The sequence below is a fragment of the Sipha flava genome, unplaced genomic scaffold, assembly GCF_003268045.1.
Source record: "Sipha flava isolate LNK unplaced genomic scaffold, YSA_version1 285_pilon_pilon, whole genome shotgun sequence".
Taxonomy (NCBI): Eukaryota; Metazoa; Arthropoda; class Insecta; order Hemiptera; family Aphididae; genus Sipha; species Sipha flava.
Genome location: NW_020272952.1, coordinates 292,843 through 315,720, shown reverse-complemented (window position 1 = coordinate 315,720; position 22,878 = coordinate 292,843). Strand labels below are relative to the sequence as shown.

The following is a 22,878-nucleotide window of genomic DNA, read 5'->3' as shown; positions in this document are numbered from 1 at the left end:
AAATGTTGTATCTTGAGGTTTAATTCGCTGACGTTCATATTTTTTGCTGCTAAAATTACACCTTCTGTCAGCCATTCATGATTTGTGTATTGTCTGTGTACATTGGGAAATATCTGGCCAATGAAAGCATCTTGCAAATCAATGATTGTGCAGAAATCGGTCGGTAATTGTATTCTTTTTTAGTAACTTTCCCATCACCGATATTCTGAAACTCTTTCACAAACAGCTTTTTTTGGTTGAATTGCAAGTATCGTAATCGTTCTCTCTCTATCTTTACATACATGTCAACCATGAATTGTTGACAAAGTTCATGCCATCGTTGAATAACATTATCCTGATCGCATCTAATCATTAACCGATATGCATAATAATCCTCCGAACTAACATTCTTGTTTTTTGTGGCACCTGTTGCGGGATTTTGTTGTTTAATATTTATGCAATACCCGTTATTTAATATTAAAATAAAATTAATAGATTTTAAATAGTTTTAATAGTATTTTAATAGTATCATTTAATAATTCATTTTAAATTGCGCAGTTATCGACCGGGTCAATAGTTATTAAATTAAAGTACGATTTATTAAACAATAGAAATATAAAAAATAGATAAAAAACTATTCGCAGACCTATCTTATGTATATACAAAACTTCATTAAAATCGGTTAAGCCGTTTTGGAGGAGTATGGTCACAAACACTATGACACGAGGTTTATATATATTTATATATATATATATATAGAGAGAGAGAGGGAGAAGAGAGAGAGAGATCAAAATTAATATAGGAAAAAACTTAAGAGAACTTTTGAAAGTGTTACAAAAAAAGTTAATTAAGTGCAATGCGATCGATGGTTCATCCGCGAAAAATGACTAACCTAAATTTCCACTATATGATAATGAGAAAAAGTTGATAACACTGCAGTAGAACGTGTCTACTCTGCTTGCATTGAACGTTAGACTTCATGGTTATATCAATGACATAAAAAAATAATGGATTGAGAGTAAAATATTATTTGTTGTCACTATACCCTTGATAATGTGCAATGTAATAAAAGTTAGCATATATTATTTTCATGTATAATATTTACGCCAATCTGGGCATTTCGGCATAGTCATCTTAGCGTGATCATCTTGGCGTGGGCTTATTTCATTTTATTTTTGTAAACGCGTCGTATAAATCGCGCTGTATATTATAGTATATTATATTTTAAATGCAGTAAAACATTAATATAAGCTTTATTGTCTGATATTATTACAATCGTATCAATTTTTATAAGATTTAAGGTTTTATTATTAATCATCGACTACGAATGAGATAAATAGCATACGTGATTGAGACATATTTTCTTATGACGGTTATATGTATTTATATGTTGAGTATCATTTTGGTGTACCGTGAGCATTTATTTCTTGTTTAAGAAAAAAGAGACAGGACAAGATATATTTAATAATGAACTGGAGACAGGAAAAAGCCCTCAAAAACAAAAATAAAAATAATTAATTCAGACAAAATAATTTATAGTCTTATAATTGATTATAAAAATAGTGATATTTTTTAAAGAGTGTAGTCCATAATACAAGTTGGAAATAGTAATTTTAAACTTTTTATTTATAATATTGTGAGTAAATACACATATGTAATATTTTAAATAAAAATAATCATGAAAAATAACTAGGTATAAATGTATAAAATTATGCTTAAATTTAAAAAGTTGATATTTTTTTTACTTCTCAGCGGCCGCGGTTTAATGGTTTACTATAAATGATATCACTCCAAAATTTCTTAGACTGACTTCATCGTGTATATCTGCACTACGCATATATAGTCGTACGCAGATGGATTATATAGGTTTATTACGTGAAACACTTAAAATCTTAAATTTTTTTAAGATGAAGTAAATTTTAGCAGTTATTGTTGTAGTCTTGTCAAAATTTAACTTAAGAAGTATTTATTTTTACAATTCTGATCGAAAATTTAAAAATACAACGCCAGTTAATATTACTGAACTAACAAAAATACATTGGTGCATTTGAATGCACTTTTATTAAAATCTAAAAATCGTGTACAAACAAATGAATGTAGTTATTTTCCATTAATATATATATGCATAATATTTATAAATATAATTTTTGGCATCGAATAATTCAAATATTTTTAATTTTCATTGTATTATTATATAAATATAAACTTTAAAATATATCAATTATCTTTTGTTATTATAGAAAATAAGAACAACGAAATATTAAAATCTCCTTTTACATTATTGATTGTGAAAAAAAAAAAAAATAGAAATATGCAGAGAAATTGCACATTATTGTAAAACCAATATTTCGTTTATGCTTCGCACAGAATCTAAAGAGCCTATCACTGTATACACAGCAACGGTTTTAATGTATTTTGTCAACTGCAGACGAATCCCATTCGTAGAAATAAGAGAAATATCTGAAACAGTATCGTCATTATGTTTGTTAATCGACCATAACCATCATGTATACATGTATTCCATTAGGTTTGTATTAGTGTGCTATTTCGTGTCCATAAATTGACGTTAAGTACATAACTATATTTGCTGTCGGAAAATGAATGATAAAAGCGATGAATCGTGTCACCACCATAACCCTTTTGATAAGGTTACATATGTCACGGAAATCGTGTAGTTTATCATAAACATATAGTTGATCATATTCCGTTAAGTTTGCAGTGAAAATTCTCATATGACAATCGTATATTATTGATTAACTACCGTATTTAATATTATATATTGTAAAGATGTTCATTATAAAAAAAAAAAAAATGTTTAGAAACACCATTTATTTGGGAGCCTTACAACTTGCATTTGACAGTTTTCAATTAAACTAAAATTATTAGTAAACCACAAAAAATAAAAAAAAACCTTATACAATATTTGGTTTTTTTTTTTTTATAATAATTTAATAATTAGTCGACTATATGAATGATTATATTTTGATCAAGTAGGTACTTTTTATAAATTAAATAATAGTCTAAGATTTTTGGATTTTTTTTTTTCAAACACAAATAAACATTCCAGTGAACTTTTATCTACAGCTAATTTTCCTTAAAAATAATTGTTGATGTTTCACATTCTTATAAATTGATTTTAATACTTCATTGTTATAATTTATTATTTTATTGAAAATAAAACTGTTAGATATCAATATTAGTACGAAGGGTGGTTGATTTAAAACAATAGTTAACCATCGAAATAGCTTTCATCAAGAACGATTTAAATAGTATACCAGAGAGGAAATGCCTCATAAAAAAACGATGAATTAATTATTTATTTCAAAGACTCAAAAACTAATACTATTTCGAATGAAATAACTTAAGGCGGAAATGTACTTTTTACATGAAACGGCACCAATCGTTTTGATTACATCACAATACTGCTGGACCAAAAATGTAACAATGTACGTCAAATATTTGAATAAATGCTCAATGACAAATATTGTTAAATAAATTTCATAACTCACACAGTAAAATACTATACTTCCTACGCGTTTTAAATGTAATAAGTACAAAAATATATTTTTAGATAAATTGCCAACACGGTTTATACGGTTTTTCGCTGGTTATTTAATACAACAAATGTTTTTTTTATTTATTTTTGTAAATAAAATCGCGTTCCGCGTTTTAATTTAAAAATCTGAATCATTATTGTTGTTGCTGTTCTTAATATTTTTTTAAATAACCATCATCTTTCGTTTCTTATTTGTTTGTCACATTATTCCACTAGAAACGTCACATTATATCGCTTCATATACTCGTACTTTTACTGTTATACGAATTGCATCCATTTCAATAGGCTTATTTGATGAATCATTGCAATAGAATATTTTATTATCATTTTAATGTTGTTACTTGTGAAGTTTTTGTAATTGAAATCGACTGTTGAAAAAATACAAATCGACATTATTGAAACAATGAGTGTTTATGTTTAAAAGTATAACAATTATTTTATATTCCAAAGATTTAAAAAAGTAGAACTGATTGAGGTAGTGCTGTTTTATATAATCAACCCCTTATGATATCATGATATTATAAATTAAAATCAGAAAACAATCATCTTATTTCAATACAATAGCTAATAAAAATAAATATTACTATGTCAGTAGGTTATGGGTGATTTTAATTTGATACATGATGCAGGAAGAGATCTTCTTTGAAATCAATCGCATATAGTTTTATTCGTCTATCTAACGCAAATATAGTATTTATAATTTATAATTTTACTGGAAATCCCATAACATAATTTAATGTTTTAAATAAAAAATTCAAAAGTATTTAAAAGATAATTAATTTTTCATATTTCTAATTCTTAAAAATATAAGAACTTATTCCAAAATCGTTTTTCTATGCTGATTTATAAGTTGTTTGTATGTTACAGAATGTGTGGATTAATAAAGCATATTTTTTTTAAAACAAAAAGTTTGTATCTACATAAAAAGATGAACTAATAGGAATTATGGCCCGAGTATAAATACTTAAGTAGTTGTTGATTAATTTAACATTGATATTATATAAAATGCTATATTTATTTCATGGAACATTAATATGCTACGATTGGGAATAAAAATGGCCGTTGAATAATTATTTTGAATGCTGAACGTAGAACAATCGAAGTAAGGAAACTACAAAATTACAAGATCTCGCTATACTTTCAGTCTTTATATTTTCAAGTATGGATATTATGTATATAATATTTTTTTTAAACTTAAATATTGCTATTTACGTAATTATATAATTAAATAATATTGTTTGTATACGTAACATTAAATACAATTTATAAATGAAAAAAATGTACACTATTTTGTCTAGAAGTGTTAAATGTTTCTTATGTATTTAGTGTTTAATAAAAATGCGTATGAATGTGTTCTTATAATAATAATGAATATGTTCTTTAATGATTTTCTTAATGTATACTGTATATTATATTAAATTATGACGTAATTTTTAATAACACCATGTAAACTATTGAATATTTCTTCATCTTAAAAGTCTTCGAATAAATATTAACTTTTAAACGGATAACGATGCCACATACAAAAAAAAAAAAAAAAATAAAAAAATAAATAAACGATACAGACGCTTATGGAAATAAGGTAAAATAATGGCAAAAATATGTACATATTTTATATTTTCTAAAAATATGTATTATATTGTTCATTTGATTTACATGGTTGTAGTTACTCACTTTATATGGTATGGTTATATATTTTAATGACAATTTACTGTAGAATTAATAAAAGTATGAGATGTAAAATTTATTTTGATTTTTAATACAGTATAATAAATTTTTATTTCACTAGTTAAATATTGTGAGATTTAGGTATTTCTATATCGTATAGTTAAATTTTTTTAATTTCAAAAAGTAAAATATATTAATCCGTATACCGTGTAGATAAAAGCTAAATATTAGATCTATTATTAAACTAATATCAAGAACAGTGAAGAAAACTGTGTTTTGTTTTCCTGAAATTGATTCTTAACACTGCATTTAAGACACGGCAAAAACTAAATCAGTAAGATACTTAGCCTTAACTAAGAGATTATATCGATTTTCACTGTATTTATTTCGTAGATAGATAATTGATGCCAGATAAACTTAAAGTGCATTTTACGATGTTTAGATTTTCAGTTATTATAATGTTATTAAAAGTTATTAACAACATAAATTTCAATTAAAAAAAGTTATTTGTTTTAATTAAAGACTCAAAGAAATATTTATATGGATTTAAAGAAATTAATTATAAATATGCTATTATACATTTCAAACATAGTTAACATTTTATTAAAATCGCAAATCTTAAGTAATAAAATATTATATATATACATACATATAATAGTTTATTATGTATTAACAAAGAAATTAATTAACTTTTAAATACCATAGTAATTAACAACATTCCAATGTTACTAAAATATCATTTTATACTTTTGGTTTATAGAAAAAAAATATATTACAACTGTTTAAAAAAAGATCTAACAAAAAATTAATATATCATCTACGTAAGTTTGTTTCAATTTTTATGCCTCTGAAATAAATAAATTGTAAAAATATATAAACAATTCATAATAGAGAAAATATTAAAATATTAATTTTTTTTTCATTTAAAATCATCCTATGTTCTTTAAATTTTATATTATTTGTTTTGAAATGCCAATATCTTAGTTGTACTATTCTATGAACGAAAAAAAAAAAACCAAAATCTATTTTGCGAAAAATCGGCATATCGTGTATTTCACTGTTTTTTTATTGTATTTTTTAGATTGTTTTTTGAATATTTGTTTAAATAAACCATTGGGAAATTGAAAAAAATTGCTTTCTAAATTACGATCTAGATGAAATTTCTGATCTAAAAATTTTCAACTTAAGACTTTTGGAGGATTCTTCCACTAAAATAGTTGTGAAACAACTTGAAAAAAAAAATCTCAAAAAATATCGTATTAAAATAATTAAATTTCGCGTTTTATTCAGAATCTGAGAGTATAAACAATAAAACAAGTAAATAAATAATAAAATTGAATCGTTATCAATAATTGTAGTCTCCATGGTATGACGTACTCTATTTTTAATCTCAATATTCTCAAACATCTAACTGTTTAATACCGCTAACAATTATAATTTTATATTATATTATAATTCAACTAATTCAACTGCATTGTAGTAATTGGATTTAAAAATAAATATATATCCATTAAAGTTTTTTGTTTACATGATTCCGTTTAATATGTTGGTAATAATTTTTTTTAAATATTTTAGAAGAAATATTTTTATCAATAATCTTAGTTTTCAACCTATGCTGAATTAAAGAGGTCCATGGCCCAGAAAATGTTAACAATCTTTGGATTACGGTGTCAATCAAAAGGTTATTTGCCGGCGATTTCGGTATTTAAATTAAGTAATTTAATTTTGTTTCCTTTAAGAAACTTGTAAGTTTTTGTATAGCTTCTGAAGTCGCTGCGAGAACTTCGAATTCATTTTCTGGGAGTTGTAGTTTTTGTCATACATTTGGGAGTTGTAGGCAGTTAATCAAGATATGTCTTACTGTGATGTTGGATCCCCAAGATAGGCATATATGTAGGAAAACTTCTTAAGCCATTAATAAATTATTATGTTTTGTACATATTTTTCTATCCAATAACTTACATTATTAATGTTATTCATTATTATTCTTTCGTATTAATTTATGTATATTATACTTAATAAATATTGGTTAATATATAACATAAATTTAATTTATTAAATTAATTAATTTTATTTGTTAATTTATAATATATTGTCAATTGCATGTTTTATATCTTTTGCTTATGAATCGAGTGCGTGGAAAATATTTATAGACCATATTATACTTTTTTCAAAAATGTCGAGAGAAAATAACATATCATATATCGACACCCGAGTCCAATACTGCAACAACCACAAAAACCATATTTTCTGTTACAGCGTTTTAAAAAGATATAGTATGATATAGCTTAGTAGGTTCCTAAGGTAAAATATTATTATTAATATGTGCTATATCTGTACTTATATTGCCAAGACAAGATGAAGAATGATATGCGTTTGTTTTAATTAAATCTCTAACAAAAAAATTAGGAATGAATTTTTTAGTTATAAATTAACGAGTTAATCATCATCATTATCATCATCACTGGCTTTTATAACTCTATTAGAGTTTTTGCCGCCAACACTATGTCCTTCCATTTCTCTCGATCTTGTATAATTTCCTTCCATTATTTTACTCCCACAGTTTTAAGGTCCTCTTCTATTATGTCAAGCCATCTCTTCCTTGGTCTGCCTCGAGGTCTCTTCCCTTCTGGTTGCCATTCTATCACTGCCCTAATGGTTCCTTCTTCGCTTCTTCTCATTATGTGTCCAAACCACTGTAATATTTGTCCCTTTATGTAGCTAGTGACTGGTGCTAGGCCCAGTTCTTCCTGTAATTCCTTATTGAACTTTCTTCTCCACTCATTTGTTCTTGCGTCGGAAACTGGTCCACATATCTTTCTCCATATTTTGTTTTCGAAGGTTCTAAGTCTTCTTTTTGTCACACTTGTTGTTGTCCATACTTCACACCTATAAGTGAGAGTAGACCTTATTATTGCCGTGTATAACCTTAATTTTGTCTTCTTAGACAGCGCTTTAGACTTAAAGAATTTTGATAATGCAAAAGAGGCTCTTTCTGTCTTTGCTATCCTCGCACTTATGTCCCGTGACCAATCATTTTTTATACTAAGAAGCGCTACTAAATATTGGAATTCTTCCACTTTTTCAAAAGCTATTGATTCAAATACGTCTTGTGGTGAGTTACTGTCGAGAATCTCTAGAATTTTGTTTTTTCCACATTCATTTGTGATCCTACATTTGCTGCAGTGTTTTCGAGAGCCATCGTTAGATTTAAAGCATCCTCTAGTGATTCACCAAGGATATTCAGATCATCCGCAAAACCTAAATTCTGCACTCAATGTTCATTAACCGCTACCCCACTTTCTGCATTTTGCATCATTCTTACCGCCTTTTCAAGTGCTAAGTTAAACAGTAGCGGGGATAGTGCATCACCTTGTTTAAGGCCAGTTTCTACTGTGAAGGAATCAGAGAGTATGTTATCTACCCTTATTTGGTATTTTGTCCCTTCCATGCACATTTTGGTGAGTGATATAAGCTTGTAAGGTATTCCAAATTCTTCCATAATATTATACAGGCTCTCCCTATGGATGCTGTCATATGTTTTTCTAAAATCCACGAATATCTGCCAAAAATTCTGACGATATTCATATTTCTTCTCAATGATTTGTCCAATTATTGGGAACTGTTCCACTATCGATTTTCCTTTGCGGAACCTGCATTGGTACTGCCCTAGGCATTCTTCTGCATATTGTGTTAATCGGCTCAGTAACACCTTGAAAAAAAACTTTGTATGCCGTATTTAACAGGGATATACCTCTATAATTAGAACTATCCGTTTTGTCACCCTTTTTATATAGAGGTATGATTATGGCCTCCTTCCAGCTTATATGCATCTGTGCTTCACGTCACGTCTTCTGACAAGCTTTAAATATGAAATACCGCAATTCTTTCCCACTATATTTTATCAGTTCAGCTTGGATGTTGTCTGATCCAGGAGCCTTATAATTTTTGAGGCTGTTTATTGCTTTATCAGTTTCTTCTTGGGTTATATCGTCTATTAAAGGTTCAACTTTTTGAAATACTGTCTTTTCTACTGGGTTTGCTGGTATATCGCTATTGAGTAACTCTATAAAATATTCTCTCCATCTTTCAGCCCTTTTCCCAGGTTCCATAATAATACTCCCCTCTGTATTTTTAATCGCTTTTAGACTTGGGTTGAAATGTTGATGTTTTTTGATGATCCTGAAGAAATTTCTTGCATTGCCATGGGAACAATTTCTTTTTGCTTCTTCTAATATTCCATTAAGAAATTTCCTTTTTTCCCTTTGAATTATATGTATACACTTTCTACGTTCTATTTCGTATTTCTCCTTTGTGTCTTGATCTTGCAACATCAGAAAACTATCTCTCGATAATTTCCGCTCTTCAACTGCTTTCCTACATACTTCATTAAATTATTTATTCTTTTTTTTCTTCATTAAAGCAATTTCTTGTTCTGCAGTCTCCATAAAAATTTTATTCGCTTTGTTCTAGTCCACGTCTATATCTTGTAAGTTGAGGTTGAGGTTTTTAATATTTTTGTCCATTTTTTTCATGAAGTTTCGTTGGACTTCTGGGTCTTTAATTGCCACTACGTTGAGATTTGTCTTTCTTTTTTCCCTCAGTTTTTTTTTGACTCAATAAGTTAATTCTGAGAGTTGCTAGGACCAAAAAATGATCAGCATCACAATCAGCCCCTCTAAAGCTTCTTGCATTAATGATACAGGACCTGAAGCGCTTTTGTATTAGTACATGGTCAATCTGATTAGCTGTCTTACCATCTGGAGACTTGCAAGTTATCTTGTGTATATCTTTGTGAGGGAAAGTTGTAATACTTATAATCATGTCCTTGGATGCTGCGAATGATATAACTCTCAGCCCATTGTCATTGCTAGTGTCATGAACGCTTTCACTTCCTATGATTGGTAGAAAGTGTCCTTCTTTTTCACATTTGGCGTTCAGATCTCCTAGCAAAATTTTTATAACGTTTCCTGGCAGCCTTTCATATGTTGTATCCAGAACTTCATAGAAAGCATCCTAAACATGGTTCTCACTTGTTTCCGTGGGGGCATATACACATATTAATATAAGATCTATCGGTCTGCTTTTTATTCTCATCACTGCTATCCTTTCCGAAATTGGTCTAAATTCTTTAATATATGGTACCATGGACTTGTGCACAGCGAAGCCGCTCTCAAAACTGTGTCTGTCTACCATTCTTGAGAAGTATATTTCATAATCTTTTACTGTTACTTGTCCTGTTCCATTCCACCTTATTTCCTGTAAGGCTGCTATTTTAACTTTATATGTCCCTAATACCTGCACCAAGTTCTGGCATGCACCACTCCTATAGAGGCTTAATATATTCCAAGTCACTATCTTAAAATCAACCTTTCAATTTCCGTGTCCAAAATTAAAACCATTTCTCTGTGTCCGAGGCTTATTTTGTGTTGGTAACATAACAATAAAATTTTTCTAAGACAGGGTTGTCAACCCTGTGCTAAACCCCCAACCTGGAGGACCAGACTTTACCAGCAAGTTAAGGCCAGGGAAGGGCTACTGTAATGTACTGTTGTACATTGGGCGATGGACACGCCACTTTCCCTACGCCGATAATGAGTTAAACAGTATAAATATTGAATGATTTATCAAAATATACCTATACTATAATCAGCCAAATCATCTGAACTTTTCACTAGTAAACTTGTTCAATTAATTGTACTATTTGGCTTTAAAGTTTTCAACCACTTTTTTACAAGATTATATTTTTCTTGTATATTAATAATATTCTGATTTAAATTTAAGTGTGCTATGTTGTTGTATAACCTAACCTTACCTGAATCACAATTATTATTAATTTTAATGATACTGTCTAATTAAAAAAAATCACAATAACAATATTAATATGATAATAAGATACTTATACATTGCAAATTATAAATTACAAAAAAACATTATAAATATAAGAAATATACTTTTCTTTTATCAACATAAATATTTTGTTTTGACTGTGTACAATCAGCAATGTTTAAAGCTCATTTACCTTGCATTTTCGTTAAATTGCACATTATAGTGTATGAACAAATGTTTTAATATTTATTCGTACATAATCCCACATAAGTGTAAACTATAAAATATGAAAACTACGTGAAGACGTGTGAAGACGTCTAAGAAGTCTGCGGTACAACTAATAATAAAAATATAGTCGTCTGAAATCATTTTTTTTTATCATTGAATTTACGTATACTATAATAATAATAATAATAATAATAATAATAATAATAATAATAATAATAATATAAGCTATAGCTATTTTTCACAATTTAAGATATAAAAATATATTATCATTATAATCTTAAGTTGTACTGGTTGCCATCAAATTAATATGGAGTGATGCATTTTAAAATAGAATAATTCCCATTATTATTTAAGATTGATAGTGCAAAGAGTCAACATGATGCAATTCAAATAATATAAAACTAATTCAACACTGTAAAAACTCAACTTATTTCTATTTTTATGTTAGAGTATCAGTTCAATATTGAATTAAGTTTATTTGGTACAGTATTGAACCGTTATAATAGGAAAATTACAATAATTCAATAATGAATTAAGTAATTTTACGGACGGAATAATTTTTTAATATATTATTGCGTTATTGATTTGAATAGTATGTTTAAAAATGAATCCAACAATATAATACTTCATTTAAGTAATATTTAAAATTGTTGCAGTATTAAATTGCGACGTCGATATATTTTGCATCAATTTATTATGACAAAAAAATATGTAGAGTGCATAGTGTCTGTGGGTTTATTGTGTTTTGAATATCTATTGCTCCTTTATCTTTGATATTATTTTTACAAAAAGTGTATCGATTTACCATTAAAATCTGTATTTTATATACAGAATAATAATTAAAATAATAGCAAGAATAAAAATTTTTACATAATACAAATAAATAATTTTTTTTAAGATATTTAAGAAAATATAACATGCGTTCATTTTTTCTACACTAAGCTATTGCTCTAAAAATTAAACAATATTCATACCTTTAGCGAGTTTCTAATATTTCTATCAAATTATAATTATAACTGTTTAAAGATTATCTTTATTTCTATATATCTTGTTTCTCTGACGTATTACAAAATATTTTTTTGTGAAGTTTTAAAATATATTCAATAGAAATTTAATATTGAAATGTAAAATTAATATGAAAAATATTATTAATATATTTTCCATAATTCAATTCATGTTAATAAAAGGTTCCATCTTTGTGGTTCATTGCAAGTCAAAAGTAATTTATTTTTATTTATTTTGCATTCCTACTGCATCGTGTTTGCTGTCAATTTATTATTATTGAATTAGTCGTAAAAAACATCAAATATAAGTGAAGGAACGTCTCTAAAAGTTCTAGAAACAATTATTTATAAAAACAGTATTCTTGTTTTTATTTTATTTGCCTAAAATGTTTTCTAAGAAATTAAATATATTTTATATATATATACATATTTTTTTTATTTTTTATTTTTAATTTTCCTTTGTTCGCACATTACAGCAAACATATTTTATATTATTTATAATAAAATATACAAGTAAAAATCCAGGTAAATTTTGAATTAATGAACTACTACGATATAGCTTACTTTATTATGTATCATCGGTTAATATTCATATTGTTCATTTATAAGAATGATTAACCATGTATATTTATAATGAGCCAACATAATATTATCTCATTTATAATTAGCTAATTGAAAATGATATACAGTATCATGTTCATAATTTAAGTAATGCTAATATTATATATTCACGTGCTCAAATTATGAGTATTTTCTATTCATTTTATATTTATAATCTTCAAAATTATATGAAGGTAAATTTATTTGTTTTGTGTAGAATATATGTATTGGTATTTGTTGTTTATAAGTCAAAGAAATATACTTCTGGTATCACTTATAAATCTGCACTCTGACCTGGAAAACTCTGATGATCGGAAACTGGATTTGAAATTAACGTTATAAGTTTTCTTTGTTCTGTAATATTTTCTTTCACTAAAGAGCAAAAACAGACAAATATTTTAAATTATGTTCGAATTTTATCCATAAATATCATGTCCAAAATGTTGTCTTTCATGATTTGACAGTTAATTGTAATAATAATAGTAAAAAATTCAATGTGCTTAGTAAATAATATTTAAATTATAAACGAATTAAAATTTTAAATATTATTTATTACATTATTGTTTAAGGATTATAATCATTATAGTTTTGCTTTTTAATCATTCAACCAAATCATTTCATTGTAAAGATATATTTTGATAAAATAAGTATAACATTTATAAAATATATTATAACTTCTAATATGATTCTATGTTATGGATTCCTTCCCAACTTGATTATGTTAACCGTTTAAATCTATTCTAATCCATTCAATCATATTTCATAAGATATCTGTCTTATAAATTTAAAATGAATTGCTCCACTAAAGATATTGCTGTAAGGTAAGGTGTACATTCTTTTTTTCCTAGATGGAGGTTAAATGATATATCGTTTATTTTTAAAATTATCAAAGGCACTTTTATTTGTAAGGTACTGTGAGAACAAATAGTATGGCAGATTCTAATGTATTACTCTAGGTATAAAATTACATTTCAAGATTTCTTCCACAAACAACAATATAGTTTCAATAAATCTAAGAAACGAATGTAAATGTTTGAATAATTTCGACTTCAATTTTGACATTAAACCTAAACTTCGAAATCTATGTTTAGTTTTTAATTAATACGTTTCTTATTGTAATAATTAATTACTATTTATATCAGTTATACTATTAGTTTATTATTAGTTATATTATTAACTATAACTATAACTATTAGTTATATATTATTATATGTTATTTTAAAAAAATTATAAAATTTGTACACTATTTTGTTCTGACAAGGGCGTCAATAAACTTAAGTACTTAATTATATTATTTTAATGTATAATTATATAATATATTTTCATTAAAAAATAAATAAATAACTAAAATGTTGAATGTTCTATAATACTTCAAAATGATTGAAACTTTAATAAAAACTTGGGCATTATTTATTATATAAGATATAAAATACGTATATTAAATATACTATGTATTATATTGACCTTCGTTTGCTTCTTATTAGGTTTTTACAGGTTATATATTTTTATAATTAATCCAATTTAAATGGCCTTACCAGAGGTACAATTTCAAGCTTCGAAATATGTTCCATGCTCACTTTGAGGTAAGTCTACTAATTGTATCCCGTTAAATGAATAAAATGATTGACCAAAGTTTTATTTCACTCATTTTAAACAATAAAAAGGGTAATCTATATTTTATCATCTCATAATGACTTCATGGATAAGTTATACTTTAAGATTTTAGCTTTTAGTATGTAATACAACAATAAAAAATAAAATACAAATTAAAAATTATTAAATGGTTCATACCCATTAATTAACAATATAAACTTAAAATATAATTTTAATACATTTTATTTAGATAAAACATACAAAAATGTTAAAGTAATTTACATAGAACACATTTTTGAAATAAAATTAAAAAATACTGTCCTAATTAAAATGTTACCAAACATGATTTAGAAAATAGCCATAATATACATTTTAATATCAATGCAGACTTAAAAATATTAAATACCCAAAATAACATTTAAATTAATTCAGTTGTAAAAGAGTTACATTTATATAAAGAAATAAAGAAAGATAGTTTTAATAAAAGGTATTTTAAATGTACAAACCGTATTTAAAAACGATATTTAATATTTGACAGGGAAATTAAAATACAAAAATAAAAATTGTGCAAAATACTCGAATATCATAATTATATTATTATTAATACAGTATACACTATAAATCACTATAGCGAGCATCGCAAAGAACGAGATAATGCTTACAACAAGCAAAACGTTAGGTCCCGGTATGGCACATATGATTGTATGTTAAAATATACGTCTACAACGAGTATGGTTATTACGAGTTATCGGCTATAACGAGTAAAATAAAGCTAACTACGAACAGGTACCTGCAAGATAAGAAATATTTTCGTATTTAGGTCGATTAATCATTGACATACATGATCTTTAGTTGTGTAGATATGGATTACTTATTAATAATATATATTATAAAAAGCTAGTCATGAAAAAGCGGATAAAACAAATTAGGTATTGTAGCATCGAAAACTGATATTCGAATGATCGAATATTCAAATATTCGAATACTCGAATTATTTTCGATATACCTATTTGAATATACATTACATCATTGGCTGATTAATTAACTGCATTAATAGAATATTGTATTTATAAGTGTTGTAGTTACAGGGTTTGTTAAGAATTTGCAAGAACCCACGAGTTTTGTCATTTTAATCACCCCATGCTTTTTGGGAAAAAAAATCAATGTGAACACTAACATTTTAATACCAAATCAGAATCTACTAACCATTTGAAATGCCTTGGCCAAAGTAATTGCTAGGACTTTAATGTAATATATTTATACATTCAAAATTTATTGAAATAAAATATTGGAATTTTCAAATTTAACTTTTTTTATATTCGTGTATGACTAAATGATTTATTCATACATACAAAACTTTTAACAAACGTACTGAACTACGTAAACTTTAGATATGCAAATAATAACTAATGTCTTATGAAAATAATATTTACTTTTCAAATTTTAATAACTTTTATGAATTGATGTATTATAATTTCTAATTTGTTAGCTGTCTAAAAGTATAGTAATAATACCAAGATTAAATATTATTTTAATTATCTTATCTGTGTTTGATTGTATATGAATTTTGGTGGTTCTAGGAAATATTTTCTATTGCATTTAAAATATTATATAAATGAAAATAATATGCTACTGTAAAATTAAAAGAAAACCTCTGAGTTAATAGCAAGTATATGTTAAGTTATAGGTATGATATATAATTACAACTATTGGCTTTATATTTGATTTTTACATGTTCGCCATCAATTTCAAAAAATTAATTGACTCCAGAATTTTGGAAGAAAAGTGTAATTCATAAAAGATTTGACAATAAAAAAAAAATTGAAAATTGAATCCACATATGCACCAACGTATGGTAATTATTTCAAATCGGATTAACATATTATTTTTTTCAACAACACATTAACTGATAAATATTTAAAGTGTTTCGGATGTTAAAAAATAATTGTTATATGCATTATTTACTAGAGAATAAAATATTTGTATAAAATAATACATCGGGCATAAATTTGTTAAATAGCCCATGTATTAAAATCATAAAAATGTAATATTTCTGATCGAATACCATTTTGTAAAAAATTATATTTCTTCTTTTCATATATTTTTTATATTTCCCAAGTCATAATAATTGGTTCTTTTGGAGTTGCATTTTAAAATGTTAGTAGCTAAAACAACAAATTTAATGATACTTAAACGAATCATAATATCATCACATGTATGTTTAATTTAAAAAATTGGTCTTTGTAGTATATTCGTAACCACCAATATTTTTCATCACTTTAAACGAAAACGGCTTCTGGCATTTTCCTGGCTCACATTCTTCTTAACGATACGCACTTTAAACTACAATAATAACAAGAACAATCGGAAGACACATACATATGCACGCAAAATATACTCATACACACACACACACACACATCCTTAACTCAAGTTATGGTCACGTTTCGTTCACTCATAATGGGATTTCCTCCATATGGTGTTTGTAAATTTTCATTTTTTTCATACATATAATTGAGTTAATGGTATTGTATCGACCGTAAATTCGAGTGGAGGAAAAGAGAGACTTTGGTAGCCGAATAAAGTTTTATTGGGTTATGTTATTATTATTCCGAAAAAAAAACAATTGCAGTATGAACTGCGATTTCATTCTGGTCGTGAAAATTTTAGATTTTCCAACTAAATATATATATTTTGTTATACAACAAACGTATTTAGTATATTTAACGAAATAATTTTTTTCTTATCAGAATACTACTAATTTCCCATCGGAAAATAAGCTAGACTTTCATTAAACACAAATTATATTCTTCGTGGTGCATTGTTTATTCTAATTGCATTACTATAACATTAATTATTATTGCGATTTCGTGTATTATTTTTATATTTTTATACTCTATGATTATACCCATTTCAAGGGATATTAGCTGATTAACTATAGGTAATTATTATTTAGCCAAGGTAATTTGTTCCAGTTGAACGAAAAAGACATCGTAATAATAAATGGAATAAAATTACAAAGTTAAATATAGTTAAAATATTTGATAATATTATTTATCAGCACGACTTTGAACAAAAATAGGTGATTAAATATTTTTTGATATTTAGATATGTACTATGTATATGTGTGTATTCTTATCAAAGCGGATAAATTATATAAATGTTGATGTCCGTTAAAATTAACATTTATAATGATCGTGCATATATATATAAATATATATATATATATCAATACAATAGGAATTATATACCAATTTTTTTTTTTTGCTATAATTATCATTTCAAAATATTTTCCGCGTCAACAGTTATAATATGCATGATTATGTCTTTTGTTTACTTAGTTACGACATGTCTGACGCACATATACACAATCACATGCATGCACATGTGTATGCATATATATATACACATAAGCTATAAACTATACGGATTGGATATAGGACCCAAGGGTGTTAGTCGATTGTTCCTTTCTTACTTCACTCGGCAACCAAAATAATTAATTTGAGAGGGTTCAAGAACGTCTACATGGAGGACAGAAAAGCTAACTTCTTACGGGATGCCACTGCTTTCAAAATAAATTCCCGAGCGCTTAAATGTTGATTTAGACATCCATATACGTTTTCACGTCTCGTTGAAATAACACACCGAAAACGACGAGGACGACGACAACGACGATGGGTTTTCGTATAAAACTAAAAATACGTTTACAGTCGCATACGCAGACAGTCATTCTGTTGGTGCATGTGGAAATTCAACGTCGCTCGGAGCTGAAAGGTTTTCTGGGGGTAATTCGATGAGTATGACAAATGATAGGTGTACGACGCGTGCAATCCATTTATTTCCCTATAGTCATTTTTTATGGTAATTTTTTACGTGGGTATGATACGTTTTCAGTTTTTCATTAAACGCGACGAAATGAATCCAAAAAGTCGTCAGGATCCATTTTTATTTTCCTTCTCCACACGTTCAACGCTGTGTTTATCACGGTTTCGACCAGATATACAAGTATAAGCTCAACAAAGTTGTTTCGTATGGATTACGTTCTATTTTTATTTAAAAATACATTTCGAATAGCCATATCAGTATACATGACAATGAAAAGTTTTTCATTTTAAAAACTGTTATTTATCTTTTGAAAAAATGCATATTTATCAACAAAATAAATGCTTTCATGCAGGACCGGATTAAACACTAAACCTAGGAATTTTAAATATTATTTTAATAATGCCTTTTTTATTTTCGTCTTAAACTATTTGTGTTCATTTAAATACCCATGATAAGAGAGCTGTATATTTAAAATATTTGAGTAAAACTTGATGATCACGTTCTATAATAGTAACTGCTTTATGAGAGTTATAATAACATATTAAATCACTTTAGATCTTTAATTGAAAATATGGAACTAAAAAAGATGCTCAAAATGAAACTTAAAATATTGTTAATTATTGAGTTATTGATAGTAAATATTGTAAGAACTATGTGTCCTTTGGATTACTACGCTCCAGGCTTAGTAAAATCTTAATCTGGTTCTGTTCTAATACAGTTTTAATAGTGTATACTTTTCATCGCCATACCAAAATTAATTAAAATTAATTAAAAGCCCAAAGAGGTGTTTTCTCATTTGTTACAAATCATATGAAATTGCATAAAAATTTCGAAATAAAAATTATGAATCATCATAAAAATCGGATATATATTATATTTACTTTATAGGTAGTGTCACTGCTAGTATTTAATACTTACACATTTGTATTATATAAAATTTTGTTTAATATTCATTTGATTCGTATTAATCTTTTACTTATTTTCTGTCATAAGTTGAACTAGAATATAATTAATTTCGGTTGCTATAATGATCACCATTATAAGAACGAGAATGGGCTAATTTCAACTTTTCTAGTGTAAGTATTATTTTATTTTATATTTCATCATTGTTATGTACAGTGTTGGGAATAGATAATGCAAAATTTATCTAGATAAAGATAAAAGATAATTTCATTTTTATCTGGATAAAAAAAGATATTTTCAAAAAATGTTATTTTTTAGTCAATATTTCATATTCTAATAATATCTATAAAGACTTAATTATAATCAGAAGCGTATTTAGAAATGTTTTATTGGTGGGGGGGTACAAAAAAAAGTTCAAATTATACATAGTTATAACTTTTCCATTTCAACAAAACTGTGGTTATTCATAACCAAGTAATCAAAATACAAGTGTTTGATAGAAACAAAAACTTTTATTACACAAATTTATAATAAAACATATTTTTAAATATAATTTTTGTAATTTCAATAACTGAAGACGTCTGGGATGTTTATTAGCATATGCATGACTTCAAAATTTATAATTATTTCAGGGTGTATATTTATGTGTATATTCAGTGTGTGTATTCAGGTTGTAAATAATGGTAATCCGTTTAATCGATGGTATCATATTATCATGATGTATTGATATTCCAGTATTTCACCGTGTACCTGTGCTTGAAAAAGGGCCTACAATAATAAATAAAGTATAAAATACGGTTAATGGGGGGGGGGGCACGGGCTCCATGAGCCCACCTCTTAAATACGTCCCTGATTATAATCATTATTATCAATAGGTACCTAAGTGTTTAATTTTTATTGTAGTTATGTAGTGTACCATTAAGCAGTATTTATAAATAATATACAATATTTAATGATAGATAATCACTAAAATGTTAGAGAAAAAAAAAAATGAAAATTGCTCTGTACGTAATCAGGATGAATACAGAATACATAAAAAAATATTTTAAGTTATCAATATTGTTTTCCGTATAATATTAATTTGATGATTTTCAATGATTTTCATTATTTTATATTAAGTAGTTACGACTTTACGGCTTCCAAGAGTGAAGTAATAACTATTCAGCGTATGAGTTACATGTGTATACTTAAATCAAATACCTATTATAATTGGAACTTCCATGGGAAAATAAGAAATTAAGTTTAAAAATACCAAAAATATTTTCCCGACATAAATATTCAAATAAAATGACATACCAAGAAGTAATAATTACTTTTTAATAATACACGAATTATGATTATGAATACAAAATCTAAATGTATAAAAGAAAGTCAGGTTATTTACAGAATTTATAATTCAAGTAAGGCTGGGCCGATTTTGATGATCTCTGATTTGTTAGATTCGTCTCCGTACAAGAATAAAAATAACTCTAATCTTGGCAAGAATACAGACAATTATCTAGATAAAATTATCTAGATAAGTAAAAGTTTTATCTTAGATAAGTAATTAGATAACTTGGCATTATTTATCTAGATAAGATAAAAGATGACAAAAAATCTATCAAGATAATTTATCTAAATAAATTTATCTAGATAAGTCCCAACACTGGTTATGTAATTCTAGCTGTTATGTTTTCATTTCAGGAACAACTTTTGTTAGCTGTTATTTCTAGACATCGACAGTTTACAGTGTTCTATAACTTACTAAAACAAAGTTATCTCCTTTTCTCTCTTTTATGTATAAATTGTCTCCATTCTTTGTTTTGAATGAATCATCAAGTTTAGGTACCAATTCGACCTTAGTTTTTAGTTACAAGGAAAGAGGAACTAAATAATTCCGAAATAAATACGGTTAACCGATTTTCTTCTTCACGGGTTTTTTTTTTTTAGCTTCTTTTGAACTGATTGATATGCAAAAAGGATTCCTTTTGTAAATACGACCTTCTTAACTTCAAAACGTATCAGACTGGACAATATTAGAAACCTATGGCATTGGAGAGGAAAGACAATAAAACACTTTTAAGGTTATGCAAACAATTTTTTTATTAATTCGTTTGTTTGACACATTTTTGGAAATAACTTATCCTTGTGTAATATATTCTTATCTTTTTTTCCTTTTAAAACAAAATTATTCTAAAATAAAATGGCATTAGAAATTTCACTAAATAAAACATACTATAATTTTAATGATCATGGTTGTTATTTTCGTTTGGATAATACAAAGCCTAACAAAATAATTTTACTAAATATGTATTACTGGTTTCATTTTCAGAATCATAATATTTATTAAAACCTTTATTTTACTACAAATATTTTTTCAAACTAGTTGTTACTTTTATATGAACATTAAAAATTAAATATCGAAGAAAAATAGATCAATATTAAGGGCTAGTCCAGATCACACTATTACATATATATATATATATATATATATGTATATATTAATCTTTAGTAATAATTTAATAGAAGTTTGGTATTTAAATTTTTCGTATGAATTATTGAGAAAAATATTTTGTTTTAGAATGTGTCATTGAACTATACGTAGCTGTTATATATACTCATAATATATACAATTACTCATAATATACAATATATACAATTACTCATATATACAATTAAACAATTGTCTAATATATATTTAAACGTTTGGGGTACTGAACTAAGTAAATTAATTGCTCATAATTGAAAAATGTAAATTATAATATATTATATCGACAAAATCTATATAGATTTATAGTGTAAACTGAAATATCAAATGAAGAAATCATTATTTTGGTAATGCAATGTTGTCTTCATAGTGTCTAAGTACTGATTAAAATGGATTTCAATTTCAATTATTGTAAAACATCCAATAGTATTATGGACGATATAAATGATAAGGTTTATATGTACGATTGTGTGATTAAACACTCCATTAGAACGGTAAAAAAAAACCTCGTAAACTGTTTAACGGGTCGCATAATCATTGTAATGGTATTCATACAATATCCAAAGAAAACCATCTTATCAGTATATTCGTTATGTATTATAACTCAATTAATACAGAATAAATTAATTAAATGTATTTGGGTTTCGCTAAAAATACCAAAAACATACTATCTTGATACTGGAATAACGTAATTAGAAATCAATGCAACACAACACATGATATGATACTATTTTTGAAACTTATTTGTTTTCTATGTATAATTAAATATTAACAGATTTGCAAACCAACTTTAGTTTATACTTTTATTATTTTTATTCGATTAAAATAATGCTTCATAATTGAAATTTAAAAATAAAATGAACGATATATTTTGAACACAAATTATGTCATTTTTCTTTTACGTAATATTCTTATTATAGGTGCATGTGCTCAAAAACATGATAACATCTTATGTTTATTTTTTAATATTTTACTAAATTCCTAGCTTTTATCAATCGTTTGTTTTTTTAGCTAGTGATGTTTTTGTCTAATAATGTAAAATACAATTTGACTAGTTAATCACGCGTGAATAATACCGTAACACAACATTTCCAGTAAATATATTTCTTTCTCATTTATTTTAATTCAGTCGCACGGAAAATGTAAACATATCCTCGGGGGAAATTTATAATCAGAACGAGTTAAAACTTTTCTCGGGGAAAAATAACACAAAATTCAGGACGTGA

At 26.2% G+C, this 22,878-nt stretch overlaps 1 protein-coding gene across 1 annotated transcript in view; it reads right to left on the bottom strand.

Annotated features, from left to right (window-relative positions):
- Positions 1-22,878, bottom strand: part of LOC112685665 — a 173,654-nt gene that overhangs the window by 25,300 nt on the left and 125,476 nt on the right. The gene's annotated exons all lie outside the window — the stretch shown is intronic.